Raw genomic sequence first — 16,983 nt, forward strand, 5'->3', positions numbered from 1 at the left:
AGCTGGTGGTGGGATGACGTTGGAGGTGGTGGGAGGAACTGGGTTTGCGTGAAAGGATAAAGGAGAGGGTGGTGTGGAGACGGTGGGATGTGAGTGTGGGGTAACAGATGGTGAGGGAACATGTGGTGGATAGAACATGTGATATGGTTGTTCGTCAAGAAAGGAATAGGACTGTAGGGGTGGTGGATCATGATAAGGAAAAGAATTTTCATCAAATATTACGTGTCGAGATATTAAAACTTTATCGGTGAGGGGATCATAACAACGATAGCCTTGATGATCAGGAGGGTAGCCAAGAAAGATATATCGTACGGATCGGGGGGCAAGTTTGTGAGACATGGTAGCGGAAGTGTTTGGGTAGCAAGCACACCCAAACACGCGAAGGTGATCGTATGAGGGATGACGAAAGTAAAGGGCAAAGTGTGGTGTGGAGAAATCTAAGCGTTTCGTGGGAAGGATATTGTGTAAGTATACAGCAGTGTGTAAAGCTTCAACCCAAAAGGAGGGTGGAAAATGGGCATGGGTTAGGAGCGTGCGAACAATTTCGTTTAAGCGGCGGATCATACATTCAGACCGACCATTTTGTTGGGATGCTGGACACGCGAATCAAAACACGAACCCATGAGAATTAGCAAATTGTTTAAATTCGTGATCATCGAATTCACCACCTAAGTCGCACTGAAAAGCTTTAATTTTTCGACTGAATTGTGTAGAAATAAGTTGATGAAATTTGGAAAAATTGGTAAATATGCCGGATTTGAATTTTAGAGGGTAGACCCTATCAAAGTGGGTAAAATTATCAATTAAGACCATATAATATTTGAATCCTGATTTACATGGAACTGGTGAAGTCCAAAAATCGCAATGAATAATATCAAATGGAGCATATGTGATAGACATTGAATCATAAAAAGGTAATCGCTTCTTTTTAATAATTGACATGAGTGACATAAAGGTAAGTTAAATTGTCTATTACAAGAAAAAGAAAAACGAGAATTTAATAAATGCAATATAGATTCGCCCGGATGCTCGAGACGATTATGCCATTGGTTGGGTGTAGTAGCACTGAAAGACGATGAAGATGCGAACTCCGGTTCTGTGAAGGGGTAGAGATCACTGAAGCTATTATGGCGGGAAAGTGGGGCTCCATTCCGGAAATCCTTCACAGTAAAACCAAACGGGTCAAATTCAATGGAAGTCCAATTATCAATATTAAATTTACAAACAAATAAAAGGTTTTTAATTATTTTGGGTGCGAAAAGAATATTGTTTAAATTGTAGGTGCAATTGGTGGTGGGGTGAATGGCATGACCAAACCCTAGTATTGGTATGTGATTGCCATTGCTAACAAATATAGATTGCGTAGGAAACGACGATAGGTGTGTTGAAATTTTACCTAGGTCTTTTGTAAGATGTGATGTTGCACCGGAGTCCATAACCCAAATGAGCCTGTTGCATTACATTAGCCAAGTCCGTTGGGCTATAGTCAGAGAATCCAACAAAAGACTCTTGTGGGCTTGGCGCAGCAGGTGGGGTTGGGCCTGTAGTGGGTGGTGCAGTTGGAACTGAGCCATGGCTTGGAGCAGCAGGTGGGGTTGGGCCTGCAGTAGGTGGTGTAGTTGGAACTGAGCCATGCATAGATGGGTTCATGTTATTAATAGATGCTGCATAGTTGGCCGCTTGAGTTGCTGCCAAATTCGTAGCATGTTGCTGCTGAGCCAATGTCGGAGGTTGGGCCGAGTAGCCAGGCCACCCCAATGGAAAACAATGCTGAGGTCCCCAATGGAAAACGATGCTGAGGTTGTGTGGAATAGGGCGATGGCGGCGGTGAGTACCCCGGCTGCCAATACGACTGCCATGGTCCGCCATACGACTGATTAAAACCACGACCCTGCCACGTTGATGACGACCCCTACCTCTCATAAACTGACCTCGGCCGCGTTCGAGTTATAACCTGAATAACCTTGATTTCCATGGGTGAATGAGCCCGATGCACCCCGACCCATACTCGGTTTTTCGTTTGTAGCAGCAAGAACAGTATGAGTGTTTTGTTTTTGAGCGGTCAAGCGTTATTGTTCGAGGTCAATTTGAGTGAGTGCCTCGTCCTATGTAGGCGTACCTTGATTGATAATCGCTCCGAAGACGTTGTATTCTTTGGGTAGACCTCGAATCAATTGAAGAACTAGTGAGGCTTCATCAACGGCAACGTCAACATCAGAAAGTTGGTCAGCAATATTTTTCAACTTTTCATATATAACTCCATGGAAGAACAAGAGGTAAGCAAACAATTTGTAAATTGTTGTTGAAGAGCAGCGACACGGGCCGTTTATTGTTAAGAAAAATGGCTTCGAGTTTCAACCAAACGGACCGAGCAATGGCCTCGTTGGCTAAGACAGCAATTTACTTGAGATAGTACTATAGATCCATTGCAAGACCAATGAATTGAGTTCTGACCCTTCGACGTATTGATAAGAGGTTTCATTAGGCGGGGGAGTACCATCTATTTGTCGTGATACTTTGTAAGCTTTTACATGGAGTTTGAAGAGCTTGGTCCAGGATCCATATGTAAAGGAGGTGCCATCAAGTGTGCGAATCTTAGTTTGTACATTGGTTACGGAGTAGGCTGGGTGAAGGGGAGCAGCAACTTTCTTGGCATCCTCCATGAAAACCGATCGAAATTGGTGGAAGGCAGAAAGAAAAAAAATGAATCCAGGGTGAATTAGGGTTTAAGGTATGATGGCTGTGATACCATGAACATGTTTAAGATTCCCCGATGTTTCTCTCATTCAAGTAGCACAATCCCATTACATAGGGAATTATAAAACAAATCAAATATCCAACATATAATTTGATATGATGTATAAACATAATAAAATAAATACAAATATATATCCGCTAATACATATGTATTTAGATTAATATTATAAGAACAAGATGAAAATAACTGGACGAGTCATGAAAGCAAAGACTAAAAAACAAATTAGATTTCTAACACTTTTAAAATTTCAACAAAACTCTCTGAAATCTATATAGACATTTTATAAAGAGACATTTTTATAAGTACCGAACTTAAAGATGTTGATATGCCCCACTCATTCATTGAACCAACCATAATTCATTTATTTGAAAAAGCCGCATACACATCGACTCATTTGATAAAGAAGTTACATTAGACCTGATTATTATTGAATATTACTTATAAAAATTCAAATAAGTATATATAAAACTAAAAAAAGATAACCTCAGAGTTACAAGTGTATTATCCAAAATTACTTAAATATTCAAACAATTATAATATGTTTATCACCCTTGTTCTCCTGTCTTTTAAAAACATATATATACCTCTTTTTGTTTTTATTGCCTACAATTTGGTGAAAAGGGACATTTACAAGCATTTTACTCTTTGAATATTAGTTTAAAACCCAAAGTGGTCAACACATGTGAAATTCTTCAACCTTAAATTCAGGATGCTAATTAGCCACTAACTCCATATATATATAAATGAATAAATCCTCAATTTGAGGCCACCCCACCACTCATCTACATTTAAATTTAACCTCGCATTCTTCATTTAAACGTACACAATGGAGTGTTCCTTCTACCTTAGTGCACCCACAAGCCCGAGTTACCTGGAAACCGTTGAATTCTATAGCACCCGGTCGAGCCCAGGCCACCAAACCAATGATGCGTTCGAGTTTGAATTCAAGACAGAGCGATGGCTACCAGCTCGAGGCAACTCGTTCTCGTTTGCGGATGAACTCTTCTCCAACGGTCAAGTTTTGCCTTTGAAGCCGCCTCCACGCCTACAAAGCTCGGTCCCTACCACACCGAGGGCATTTAGCTCACGGGTCAGGAACCCGTTTTCACCAAGGTGCAAGTGGAATGATGGTTTTGACCCGTTCATGATTGCATTGGAGAAAGTGAGTGAAGAAACCGAAGGACGGGTGAGTGTTCATAGACGGTCACGTTCATACTCACCGTTCAGGGCCACAAGTATTTCCCAAGGCCAAGAAGAAAAGGAACCAACCTTGACCGCCATGGGGGACCGCAAAGGCTCCATGTATTCAAAATGGGTCAGGAGTCAAACCCTGGCCAAGAAAAGGTCCGAGCCGACAGCCCGAACAATGTTCAAAAGCTTATGCCTGGGCCATCACGGGCCCGTGAAGCCTGAACCCAACTGTAAAGAATCAAAGATGAAGAAACTTAAGTCGGTTTTGCTTCGCTATGTGTCTCTGAACAAGGAAACCAAGCAGAGAGACGTAATGGCAATAACGAAAGTAAGTTATATTAAACGTTTGAGCCATTCATTTAAGACCAACATGCGGAAAAAGGAACCGATAGAGCACAAAATGTGTATTGTAAAACACGACCCCAAGCTGCCTCGAGTTTATGCTAAGGGTAGTCCAATATGGCTATAGTTTACTTGAATTCGATACAGAGATTCTTCCGCTTATGATGATGAGTTAAGTCTCGACACATCAGCACCATGTAACCTGCCATATCATTATTACAGATTTCCTTTCATTCATAATTTTTAAAGCTTCAAACACTTTATCCTAAATATAAACAGAGTTAACCTGATTACAAACATTGTTGTTAGAGCATCTCCACCGGTGTTTGGGTGAAGGTTTTTGTTGATATGGAATGGTACAAACAAAAGTTTACGGGTGGAGACAAACGTTTGTGAAGATGTTTGTTTGTGTTCTTAGACATTTGAAATATGGGTTTGTAGTGGCCCCACTATAACCACTACACACAAATCATATATATATACATATATATTATATAGTAGTAAAAGTAGGTAATAATGTGGAAGATGAGGTGGGGGTTTTTATTGGATTATGAGTGGAGTAAAAAGTGAGGTTTTTTAAAGAAATGGTTAGAGTATGATGTGACGATAATGTGGATGTTTGAATTGGTTTATGGGTGTGGATGCTCCTAGGAGTGTTAAGACTGTCAGGGGTGTGTCAAGGGTGTTTAATGGTTTGTGTTAATGGATTGACCGGTCAAACACGACACGAACCCGAAAAGGTGTTTAACAGGTGGTGTTTGTGGGTTGACTGGTCGAAACGAACCTGAAAATTTGTTACAACCATGATAATGGTGTTAGGCATATAAACCCGAACACAACACATGTATTCGCGATTTGACACGAATACACAACTTTTATTTTATTTTAATTGTTTTGGCATTTCGGTGCTCCAAAATTATAAATTAGTAAATTACAAAAAAAAAAAATCAAATATATAAAAAAATTATATTTAAACTATAGAACTTGATGATTATCAATTTATTGATATTTTAAATATTAGTATAAGCCAATTAGTTTTATCATTTATGACAAAATATTCTATAAATTTTTGGTATAAAATATCCTATTAGTTTAAGTTAGACCATCAAACATTATTGAAATTTTATAAAAGAAATAAAAAGAATCAACCCACAAACCCACCTGTTCGCCCCAAAACATGATCCATTTAGCTAAACTGTTTGATGATTCGACCAGCCTGTTTGAAAAAAAAAAAAAGAAAGAAACCCAAAGACCACGAATTTCATGTCAAGCGAAAAAAATTCATGCTGGTTCTGTTGAGTAGCAACACTTTCGGTCAACAAATGTGCAAAAAAAGAATATCATTCATTCAATGTTGAAACTTGATAGCCAAGAAGATTAGTACACAAGTGAATCTGTATGAAATATTTTCATATTTGAATGACTGAATAATAACAACAATATATGGCCATTCTAATCTTCAACTAGCCATTAAAATAATATATATGATCCTACAATACAGGGCGGGAATCGTGTACCTAAGATTCTGTTTTCTTCTAATAATAATTGTGATAAAATACTAATGATTCATAATTGACCTCTGTTATTCCAAGATTTCAGCAGGCCAAAATTGTTGCCATGTGGATATCTCATCTTTATGATATAATTTTCTGATGCCGCCATAAAACCCATCGGCTTCGTTTCCTTCCTCACGATGGTATCTTCGGTTGATTATTGTATGTCTCCATCTTGAGCCGGGAGTATACTGGTTTAACTCCAGCACCACAGTATCTACAAACACAAACATACAGATATATTGCATCAGCCAAAATAATAATAAATTGCATAACAATTAACAAAATAAAAATTTATCATTGCTAAGTATATTTAAGGGAGTGCCTGGATACTGTTTTGGAATTGATCTATCCGTTATAATGGTTTGAAGTTACAATAATAAACTGTCAATGTTTGGTCAAACGGGTCGTTTTAGAAGGGGCAACTTCATATAATAGTAACCAACTTTCAAAAGTGTTCCAATTAGGTCACTTAACTTTAAAAAGTGTTCTAATTAGGTCACTCAACTTTCGTGTTTGATTAAATTAAAAGTTTTAACACGTTTTTTTAGCCAAATCTCTTTTCTGTTTCACATAAGAAATCTTTTTATCCTTTTTTTGAAGTTGACGTTGAGTGGCGACGTGAATTTTATTTTTTATTTTTAAATTTTAATATAATTAACGTTTTTTAAAAATTTTTAAATTAACTACATATATTGCAAATTCCGACACCCACATCTTTTCATCCGTTTCTTTCTTGACGTACACAAAAATCGGTGAGACTTGATTTGAAGATTTAGTGTCCCGATTTGGGGAAAATATGCATCAGTGACCTAATTGAAACACTTTTGAAAGTTGGTTACTATTCTATGAGATTTTCCCTTTTAGAAAATGCCAATTCAGTTCGGGTCAAAATCGGTTTTGACTGTAATGGCCTCCCCCTTGAAATTAGTCATTTCAGAAAAAAAAAAAAAAAAAGTATCCAGTAATTTCACCAGCTTATATATGGGTTCATTTGGGTAATCTTAAATAGTCAGTGGGTAAAAATGAGTCACCTTAAATTAGCCAACGGTCAAATTGGGTCAACTGAAATTAGTTAATGGGTTAAACATGCAAATTTTATAAAGCTTTGTCTTCACTTGTACAAATTGTTTGTTTTAATTTTTGTTAAAAATTCTATTTTGGTACTTTTTCTTAAAAAAAAACAACCGATTTTAACCCAACTCCACCTTGGCCAGAACCATGCTACTTTTTTTAGAACTACATTTAGTGAGCCTAACTCATTTTGCTTAGAAACCGTTCTAACATGAACCCAACTTTTTATCAAATAACTACTACCAAAATCCACAACCAAATGCCCCTAATTTTATGTTTGTTTCTCGGCTCCACAGACAAATAATTAAAACTTATATTAAAGAAAGTAAAATTGGCGGCATAATTATAGCTTTAAGTTGAATCAAAATTATAGTTTCACATCTTAGATTTAAAGGGAACACGGCAAGATGCAATGTTTCAATATGATTATGACAAATTGATAACAACTCATCCTACGGGACCATTTTTGAAAGATGACATCAACGTACTAACAGTAGATTCATAGATTTTTATAAAGATACGGGCCTTCTTGAAGCCAATCAAAGAAACAGAAATATTTAATACCGACACTTAAGCTCACATATGTTTATATGCATTTATATGATCAGATTTCACCATTAATAATTAATATAATTATATTTCTGTATATTATAACTATTATGAACTTACCACTTTCATGGCAATGGCAGTAACTGTTGTTACCATCACATGTTTCTAAGTGGCCTACAACACCATACCACCAACCTGTAAGAACACAAATTTAAAAATATTATTAAACTAAAAGATCTTTTTTATGATAATACAAAAGCTTCTTATTTTATAGAACAAATTGCCAATTTTCATGCTACTTTCTGCTAGTTTTTGAATTGTTGGCCATCCTAGGATAAAGGAAAAACTTCTTAAAAGTAAAGTGGTTTGAATTATTGGTTATAACTTTAGAAAAGACAAGAAGAAATGGATTCCATGTGCCCCGTAAATGATGTTACTACTTGCAGCCAACTACAACTAAACATATGAATGCGTCATGTTGTAAAGGCCGTTTGTTTTTGCGTTTATTAAAATAAAAAGATTTCATACTATGCTAGATGATGTCATCATTCTCGATAAGAAATCAAGCAGTGTTGGCAACTTGGACCCAGTTTACTTTTGAATGGGTCGATTCGTGCCAAATGGGCCCCAAATCCATATGTATCGGTTTGGTTTTATGCTTTTGTAAAAATTGAATATACAGTTCAGTTTTACATGCAATTAAAACCAAACCATATTTATTGATTTTCGTTTTTAATTTTGGATGTTAAGTAATTTATAAGATTTTACGGACAAAAGGTGTTCGCGGGTCATTTTGACCCAACCTGTTTTGACAGGTACTAGAAAATGACCTGTTTCCCCCTAGCCACTTGTAGCTCGTTACCACCCTGATTAAACGTCTTTATCAGACTATTTTGGTTAGTTTTGATGAAGGTTAAAGAAGAACAAACCGTATGGAAATTGTTTTTCTTCTCCATTGAATCTCAATGTGATCTTTTGGGCGTAAATCGTTCAAACAATCTGACACATGAAGATCATGAGGTGACGTGTCAATAGGTGGGCCCCTTAGTCTATCCCAACTCACCCCTGTTTCTATTGCTGCAGCCCTTCTCCCATGAGGCGGATACCTATTGACACAAATAAAACATTAAAGGTCACAAAACTTCTAAGAAGTATAAACCTTTTGGAACCTTCATAAACTTTTACCTAGCCTGAAATGTGTCGGTATGTGAATCATAACTAAGATCAGCATCATAACAAGATAACATAAATCCCACATGCCCATTCTGTAAAAATCAAGAAAATGTTATAAGGATTGTAAACAAAGTGAACGTCATTTAACTTTAACTAAACAAACGATCGAGCACAAACAATTAAACGAAGGTGGTTTTCTTGTTTGCGTTCGTTCGTTTATAAAATGAGTGTGAAAGTGTTTTGTTTATGTTCGTTTGCTAGTATTATAACCGAATGGTCCACAAGCTGAACATAGATGAACAAACATAACCAAGGGAACACCAACTAAAAATAAGCGTGATCATTAACTGATTGGGCCTAAAACAATAATAAAACTAGACAAACTGTTATGAGTGATGTTTTAATTGCATTAAACTACACTAAATTGAAATGAGCCCAAAAAATTTAAATGAATATATAGACGATCCTAAATGAACGAACAAGACATGTGCTCATCTTTGTTGGCTCAAGTAAATGAACAAAATAATTTCTTGTTTATTAACCAAACGAACTTCCCACCGAACGTTCAGTTTGTTTACCGGCCTAAATGTTATGAAAAGTAGCCAAGAAAGGGCCGTTTTACCTCACGGTTGAAGACCTGAGCCGGGAATCAAAACTTTCCAGTCTCGAGTGCCTGATAGCAAGACACAATCGAAGCAACAGACGGCTGAGATGAAATCTGCATCTTCTTATTATCATCTCGATGATTATAACTAGGCCAAAGTTTACACAAATAACCCGTTAAAAGACCATTTTTTTGACCACCATGAAGAAAGTAATCTGACTCCTTATTAGTGGAAACATATAAGTGCCATTCTTTATAAGCAGCATGACCAACAATCCCACCCCACCTTTTCTTCATATGATTTCCCCAAAGGTGATCACTTAAACAGATATCCCTTAAATAACTGGACACACAAGCCATCTTACAAAGACCAGAAGGTTCAAGCTTTTCAAGAATGCATTCCAATGCCAAATTAGGCAAATCCAGCACAGACATCCCATCAATTATGGTACCACTTTCTTCGAGGTCGACAGAGCACTATTATGATTATTGTTAATATGCTTTTTAGCAGGCTTTGGTGACAAAATGCTGAAGAGGGTGTTGTTGGCAAAAGGGAACAAGATTGAGAAATCTTTCCAAAAATAGAAAGATAATAGCCTCATCTCAGAAGCCCATGGCGGAAGTGGTTTTATGGGCAAAGAGTATTTGAAAAAGAGGATGAATGAGAAGCAAGTAACAAAGATTAAAAGCATTTTGTGATGTGATGATAAGGAGGATTCAAGCTAATCTTTCCATTTGAATGACACCGGATAAAATCAAGAATCAAGAAAGTTTCTCAAAAAGAGAGAGAGAGAGATTCAGATCTAATATCTGACACCAAAAGCAGTGGGCAAGTGGATGAGATTAGTTTCTCAATAAAGAAATCACGGAAGTTGTAGTTTTGTTTGGTGAACAAAAATAGAAAGAATAAATGCAACTAAAGAATTAGGTTGAATCTTCAAATACAAATACAAATACAAATACACAACAGAATGATTGATGAAGTTAGATTGAGGCGGCATTTTATCAAACAGATAGATAGGTTGTGGGCAATATATAAATAAATAATAAGTGGAGGTAGATGAATTAGAACAAGAGAAGAAAGTATTGGATTGGTTAGTGAGATTGATTGATGATTGACGTGCGTGCGGCTGCTACGCTTCATTTCATTGTTTTGTTTACTTTTCAAAGTACAGGAGAAGAAGAAGAAGAAAATTTGTGTGGATATGATTATCTCTCCTACGCCCACTCCATTCCATTACCTTACATTACATTACATTACATTAGATAAATGTGGCTGGAAAGGAAGTAACCTTGTTGTTGGGTTTCTTTAGAACACATAAAGTTATTTTAAACAAAGTAGGGTTAACGTCTTATTCGAAATTTGATTATTAAGACTAGGATTCGATTATAGTAATCGAATACAAATTTATGATTTATCATTTGATTCGAAATTTGAATTCAAATTAGTATATAATTTTTTTGTTTATGTCAAATACATAAATAATAAATGTCAATTACAAAATATGTAAGCCCAATTGCACACTTTATTATTTCTTATCTTATACTCTTTGTATTTAAATTTTAAACTTATTATCAAATGGTATTGTAGCTACTTAAAACTAATATTTGTGTGTTTTACAATTATGATTTTGGTTTTTGAAAATTTTAACATAGGTGAATTTTAATCAAATTGAATTTATTCGAATTCAAGTTTCAAATACGAATCGAATTTCGAATATGTCATATAATCTGAATACGATTTCGAATCAAATAATTCAACTTTTATTTGAATACGAATATGAATACTAGCAAAAAAAATAAATTATTGGGATTATTCGATTCGTTTAACTTGAAAATTCGTTATTCGATTCGATGAGCACCCCTTCGTTAACCCACTACCACATCATCTACATTGGGCGTGAAACACTATTCAGAGATGATGACACCAATCGAAAGAAGTGCCATTGCACTGGTGGGCGGTAAAGAGAGGGTGAGCAGCTTGGGGGGGGGGGGGGTCACATCAAATTTCAACCAATCAAAATATACGACTTGCAATTTTATATAAGAAAAGATAATAAAAAATATTTTTTTTCAGTTAATTCATTGCGCGTTTTTAGTGAAATGTTAGTGAATACTCATCTGCCTACGTGGCAATGACATGAAAGTACTTTTGCGAGTTAAAGTCCATCCACTACGTATGGTCTTACATCATTAGATGATATTTGTTTCGTCACGTTAGGCTAACTCACTTGATAGAGACACATTTGTTTTAGAAGCGAGGTCTCATATTAAAATTAGAACAAATGAGTATGCTAGATTTATTGATATAAATTAGAGTACGCGTAATATTTGTAGTTAAAAAAATTATATTTATTCCATTAATTACAATGAGTTGCATTAAAATCGGATTACAATAATAAATGCTATAGGTTTCTAACTTTTGATGTTAACTTAATCATTTATAGTACTTAGTACTGTTAGAAAAGATTTAATATTTTTTTTACCAGCGACTTTCTTGTTTGTTAGCCATCAAACTTTTTGATATGGAGAACTCCGCCGCTCCACTTTCAGCCAGACTATGTTATTTTTACCGTGCCTACACTAACGTCAGGTTTGACTTAGGTGTTCCATGGTAAACCATATGAACGACTACCACTTGACAGTCGTTGTGACATCACAAGAGTGAAGCTCTTCAACATAGCATAGTCTAAAACCCAGATGAATTTGAGATCTGAACTATCTCACAAGACCTGGCTTAAATCCTCTTAGCCAGTATATCCACAAAAGTGCTACAAGTATTTAGTTAAACTCATAAATGATGGTCTAGTGAATTTAATCATTATATTGAATTTAGTGGGCAATTTAAGAGATAAATTATTCATTATTTTTATTTTTATTCAATACATATTAAATAAAAACCCAAAGATTCATGCTGGATAAATTTAAGAGATAAATTAAGAAACACAAACCTTTTATTATCTAGAAAAATCGTTGTGATGAGAAAACACTATACAATTTTGGTTGATTCTATTGACCGTAAACGGAACTAACGCCAGTTAAAACTTTGTAATATTTCGGGTAAATTTTATCAAATTTTAAAAATTGAAGGACCAAAGATGTTCCCAAAATAACTAAAAACCAACACCCCAAATACGTACGACGAAAACCAACACGAAAAATGAGAAAAACAAAATATGGCAGTCTCTCGCACATCGCGACGGGTGAAACTCAAGTTCGTCGCGATACACGACAGACTTGAAACTATTTGACATTTTGGGCGTGTCGCGCTACGCGATGGCCTTATCCATCTAACCATCGCGATACGCGAAGACCACATTAAGTAACCGGAGACACGTGGCGAGTTATCAAGCCATGTGGCAGGTCGTAGACATTTAAAGGCGTCGCGCTACGCGACGACCTGTTATTCATCCCGTCGCGATAGGCGACGGATCAGAAGTTCCGCCTATAAAAGGGTGTGTGTGCTTGTGTAAATGAGGCGTAATTAAATCAGGAAATATAAAGTAATATAAGATGTGCATTCGAACAATTACATAGGACCCACATAATTTCTAATCATACAATCCTAAACAAATAAGCTATAATTAACTAGGGAACTATATCTAATATCCTATTTTATAGTCACGGCTCTGATACCAATCTGTAACACCCCGGCTTAAGCTGAAACATCCGAGTGTGACGTACAGATTGCTCACAACACATGTGATACTATTAAGTGACAATATTATCATTAATAAATTTCAACATCAAATACACAAGTTTGAAAACAAAGAATACAAGGAAATATAAATACAACTAAACATTTTATCCATTTGTTTAAATAACCTAAGTCTAGTGGCTTCATCGAGCTTCACCCTCTAATAACGGTACATGTAGTATATATATATAATTATGTGAAGTGTGAACTAATTGAATAGTTGGTGAGTTCACAAGTTGCATATAAGTACGTAAAAACCATGTAATTCCATGAACAAGTGTAATAATCGCGTATGCAATGTCCTTTCCAGTCGGTAACAACCAACGTACTCGGATTGGGGGTCCCTTTTCCACTCATAACACAATGGTCCTGAGTGCGGGGGGGGGGGGGGGGGGCGTATGATTATACTAATTGAGGCAACCATGAGCAAGTAATCAAGTAAACACACAAGTCCATGATACGAATCGCAGTTTGTAAACGAATATAATAAACGGTTTGGTTGGATAGGATATATATGCTACCCCCAAAAGTATGAAAGCATTAAAAAGAGTGTGTGAGAAATTCACCTTTGAGATTGGATATAACTTGAAAGAAATCCGAAAGCGAGTTTAAAGAAAAACCGAAGCGGTCAAACGTCACGAACTATAAATGAAAGATGCAAAGAAAATCAAGGCTAGCTACCGGGATTTAACTAACTTTGGTTTTTAGACATGTTGCACTATTTTAATATGTATTTTAATTTCTTAAAGCATTAATATTATTTTAAGTTTTTAACGGATTTTTAACGAGTTTTAAGGTTATGACATATTATTTTAATAACTATTATAATGAGGTTTGTATTATTTATTAAATATGGTTTGAACGATATATAAGTTTACGAACTAAACCAAATGATTTAAAGCTTAACGACTAAAGGTGAACGAGTTTATAAAACAGTTAAAGATTTATTAATATTTTAATATTATTTAAATTGCAAGATTAATACTAAATTTGAATATTTTAACGCTTGCAGGATTTTGGTGTTAACGGTATATTTTATCTTGAAAACGAAAGTGTTAACGAATTATAAAGTTTAACGAACGACAACTAATTTATATAAATGTTAAACGAGTTTAAAACGAACTTGACGACAACTGAAAGTGTGGTTTTTAAGTGAAAAATGATAAGTATATATTTATAATTGATTTTAAGTGATAAAAATAATTTTATTTGATTTAAAAATAATTTTTAAGAATTTAATTGTTTATTGAAATATAAGAAAATTGGTTTACAAAAGAAACACAAAACTGTGCACTGACCCGGATTTGAACCCGGGTCTAGGGTGCATTACTCTAATGCCTTAACCACAAGGCTATCTTAGCAATTTGTTATAAACTCAGAAACAATAATTTATATATTATCTTTCAAGTTCATCATCTTCACATACAAACCCTAGATCCTTAATCGTTAAATCCATTCCATGTTTGCAACGACTAAATTAAGGGTTTCGTTCTACGGTTTGAAACAATCAAAATGCATATAAAGATTACCTATTAATGTTATGAATTGACGGAGAACCAAGGTTGGCCGGAGTTTAAACTTTGACGGGCGATTTTAATATTCCAGAGGAAGTATTAGGTTAAATTGGAGTTTGAGTCAAGTTTAGATGGAGATGTGCGTCAAACTTATAGTGTTAATTTGATCGCTTATTGATTAATGAACATTATTATGTTTGGAGACTTTTCTGGAAGGTTAACGGTTATTTCGGCGAGAATGGGCCGTTTATAATAATTAGTATATTGATTATCGTTTATTAATAAGGTCTAAACACGTTACACGAGATCAATTGGTCAAAGACGTATTTCTCGGCTGGATTGAGGGTCGCTGGAGTTACGTTGCCGTCGCCGACGGCGGCATCGTCGGAAAACCGGGAGGAAGAAGAAGAGTTACGTTGCCGTCGCCGGCGGCGGCATCGTCGGAAAACGGAGAAGAAGAAGAAGAAAAAGAAGAAGTAGGGGGATGGGGTGTTGGGAGGTTTTATTTTATATTATGTTTTGAAGAATTTACATCCCCCCTGGTAGTTGCAAGTTTCTTTTAAATCAAGATTAATAATATCTACACTTTGAACCTTGAACTTTCATATTATAATAAAACAGAAATTGAATTAATATTTCTCCTTTAAGCCTTGAATTTTGGAAAGTGTTTAATAATGTAACAAAGTTATATTGCTTGGATAAATTTTGAATTAAACCCGTATAGCTTGCAAATCGATTTAAAATCTCGGAGTTTCGTTGTATGAACAAAATGAATAATAAACGAACGAACTATAACCGGGAATATTATATATATAATAAACAATGATCAAGAATGCATTGAGATGATAACCGGGTCGATTTAACGAAACAAATATGATTACAAATAATAAACATTAGCGGATGTCAAATAAAATACTGTTGGGTCGGATTTTTGATAAGGAAGATTGAAATCTTCTCAACCTCCTCAGAAACGGCTAAGTATGGAATTCGAGCAAGCCTAGACGATCGAGCATGGTTTTTACAACTTCGAGCAAGGTTCTGAATCTTAAATGGTTGATTCTTCTAAGTGTTGAAAGCTTCGAGCAAGCTACACTTGAACGAGCAAGAGTATTCTTCTATCGAGCATGGATTGCCAATCGAGCAAACAGCTTGATCATACAAGTTCCAACCAAGTGTTATGAGCACAGGATGATCGAGCACATGGGGACGAGCATGGATGCAATAAAAGGATGTCACATAAATCTAAGCAAAGACTTCGAGCACAGTTCAGTTACCGAGCAAGATTTACATCCGAGCATGCTAAATATTGCTGAATAAGAAAAGCTGAAGACATCAAGAAGAATGAGCTTGCTTGATGGACTAGTTCGAGCAAAGTTTGAACAAGTCAAGAGGAATGAAGCTTACTCTAAGGGAATATGTATTCTTCGAAAGAGAATATATTCCAAGTAAGGTTTGCTCGAGGATACTCACCGAGCACACCTAGAATAGGAAGTTTGCTCAAGCAAGGTATGTACCTTGCTCGAGGACTGTAACACTTGTATTAGATTTATTTTTCATTATGTAATGACTAGGACATCTAAAAAGGAAAGTCAAGGTCTATAAAAAGACGTCCTAGGTTACCTTTAGGGTACGGTTTTAGAGGGACGGATAGAGACACTGATTTCAAGGTACGAATTTCGAGAGCCGCCGCCATCACACAAAACCCTAGACATTCCATTCACTGTACCACTGATATATCATTAAATATAGTGAATCTTTGTCTTTGAAACAGCTTTTACTGATTATCATTTACTGTTTTGTGTTTGATATCTGTTCACAATCCTTCATTCTCAATCATTGGATATCCTGATTCCGCCGGGATATTCAATCGGTCGTTGAGTATTCGAGTCGGTGTGTTCTTGTCAAACCTTTGCTAAGGTTTCACCCGACGGACGGTTCTGACAAGTGGTATTAGAGCTTGAGTAAGCTCACTGAAGACCACAGGACTGAGGGTTTTGTGAAGAAGCTTGAAGATTCACTGTGATTTGCTGCTGTAAAACTCAGATCTGGTGAAATGGAAAACCAGGAAGTGTCAACCAACAAGATTCCAAGGTTGCTTGGACAAGAGAACTTCATAAAATGGAAGGTGCTATTTGAAGCTGCAGTGAACTACAACGATCCAGAACTTTGGATGGCTATCACTAAAGGGAACTATACTCCTTCAGCAGCTCCAAACAACAATGCAGCGGTTGATTTAAGAATGAAAAAGAGGGATGATAAAGCACGGTCAATGCTGAAGTTGGGGCTTTCATGGGAAATTTTAACCACTGTAAATCATCATAAAAACGCAAAGGATATGTATGATGCAGTGATTAAAATGTTTGAAGAAAACATTGAATTGAGAGACATTAAGAAAGACCGACTGAAGCAGCAGTTGGAAAAATTTAAGTTTAAAGAAGGAGAAAGGTTGAAGTCAGTGTTACAAATGTTCATGACCATTGTGAATGAAATTAGGACCACTGATTTGCAGATTTCCGATTTTGAGCTTA

At 35.9% G+C, this 16,983-nt stretch overlaps 1 pseudogene across 1 annotated transcript; it reads right to left on the reverse strand.

Moving 5' to 3' along the window:
• Positions 1-5,787: 5,787 nt before the first annotated feature.
• Positions 5,788-9,936, reverse strand: LOC143543621 (F-box protein At2g32560-like; annotated as a pseudogene). Its single transcript, XR_013137108.1, has 5 exons — positions 9,263-9,936; positions 8,653-8,732; positions 8,397-8,573; positions 7,588-7,662; positions 5,788-6,061 (listed from the first exon to the last, which is right to left on the reverse strand). The product of XR_013137108.1 is annotated as an F-box protein At2g32560-like (transcript).
• Between the last annotated feature and the right edge of the window lie 7,047 nt (positions 9,937-16,983).

This window comes from Bidens hawaiensis, unplaced genomic scaffold, assembly GCF_021521415.1.
Source record: "Bidens hawaiensis isolate Kalapana, Puna unplaced genomic scaffold, B.hawaiensis_p1.1 tig00013193_1, whole genome shotgun sequence".
In the NCBI taxonomy this organism is placed as follows: Eukaryota; Viridiplantae; Streptophyta; class Magnoliopsida; order Asterales; family Asteraceae; genus Bidens; species Bidens hawaiensis.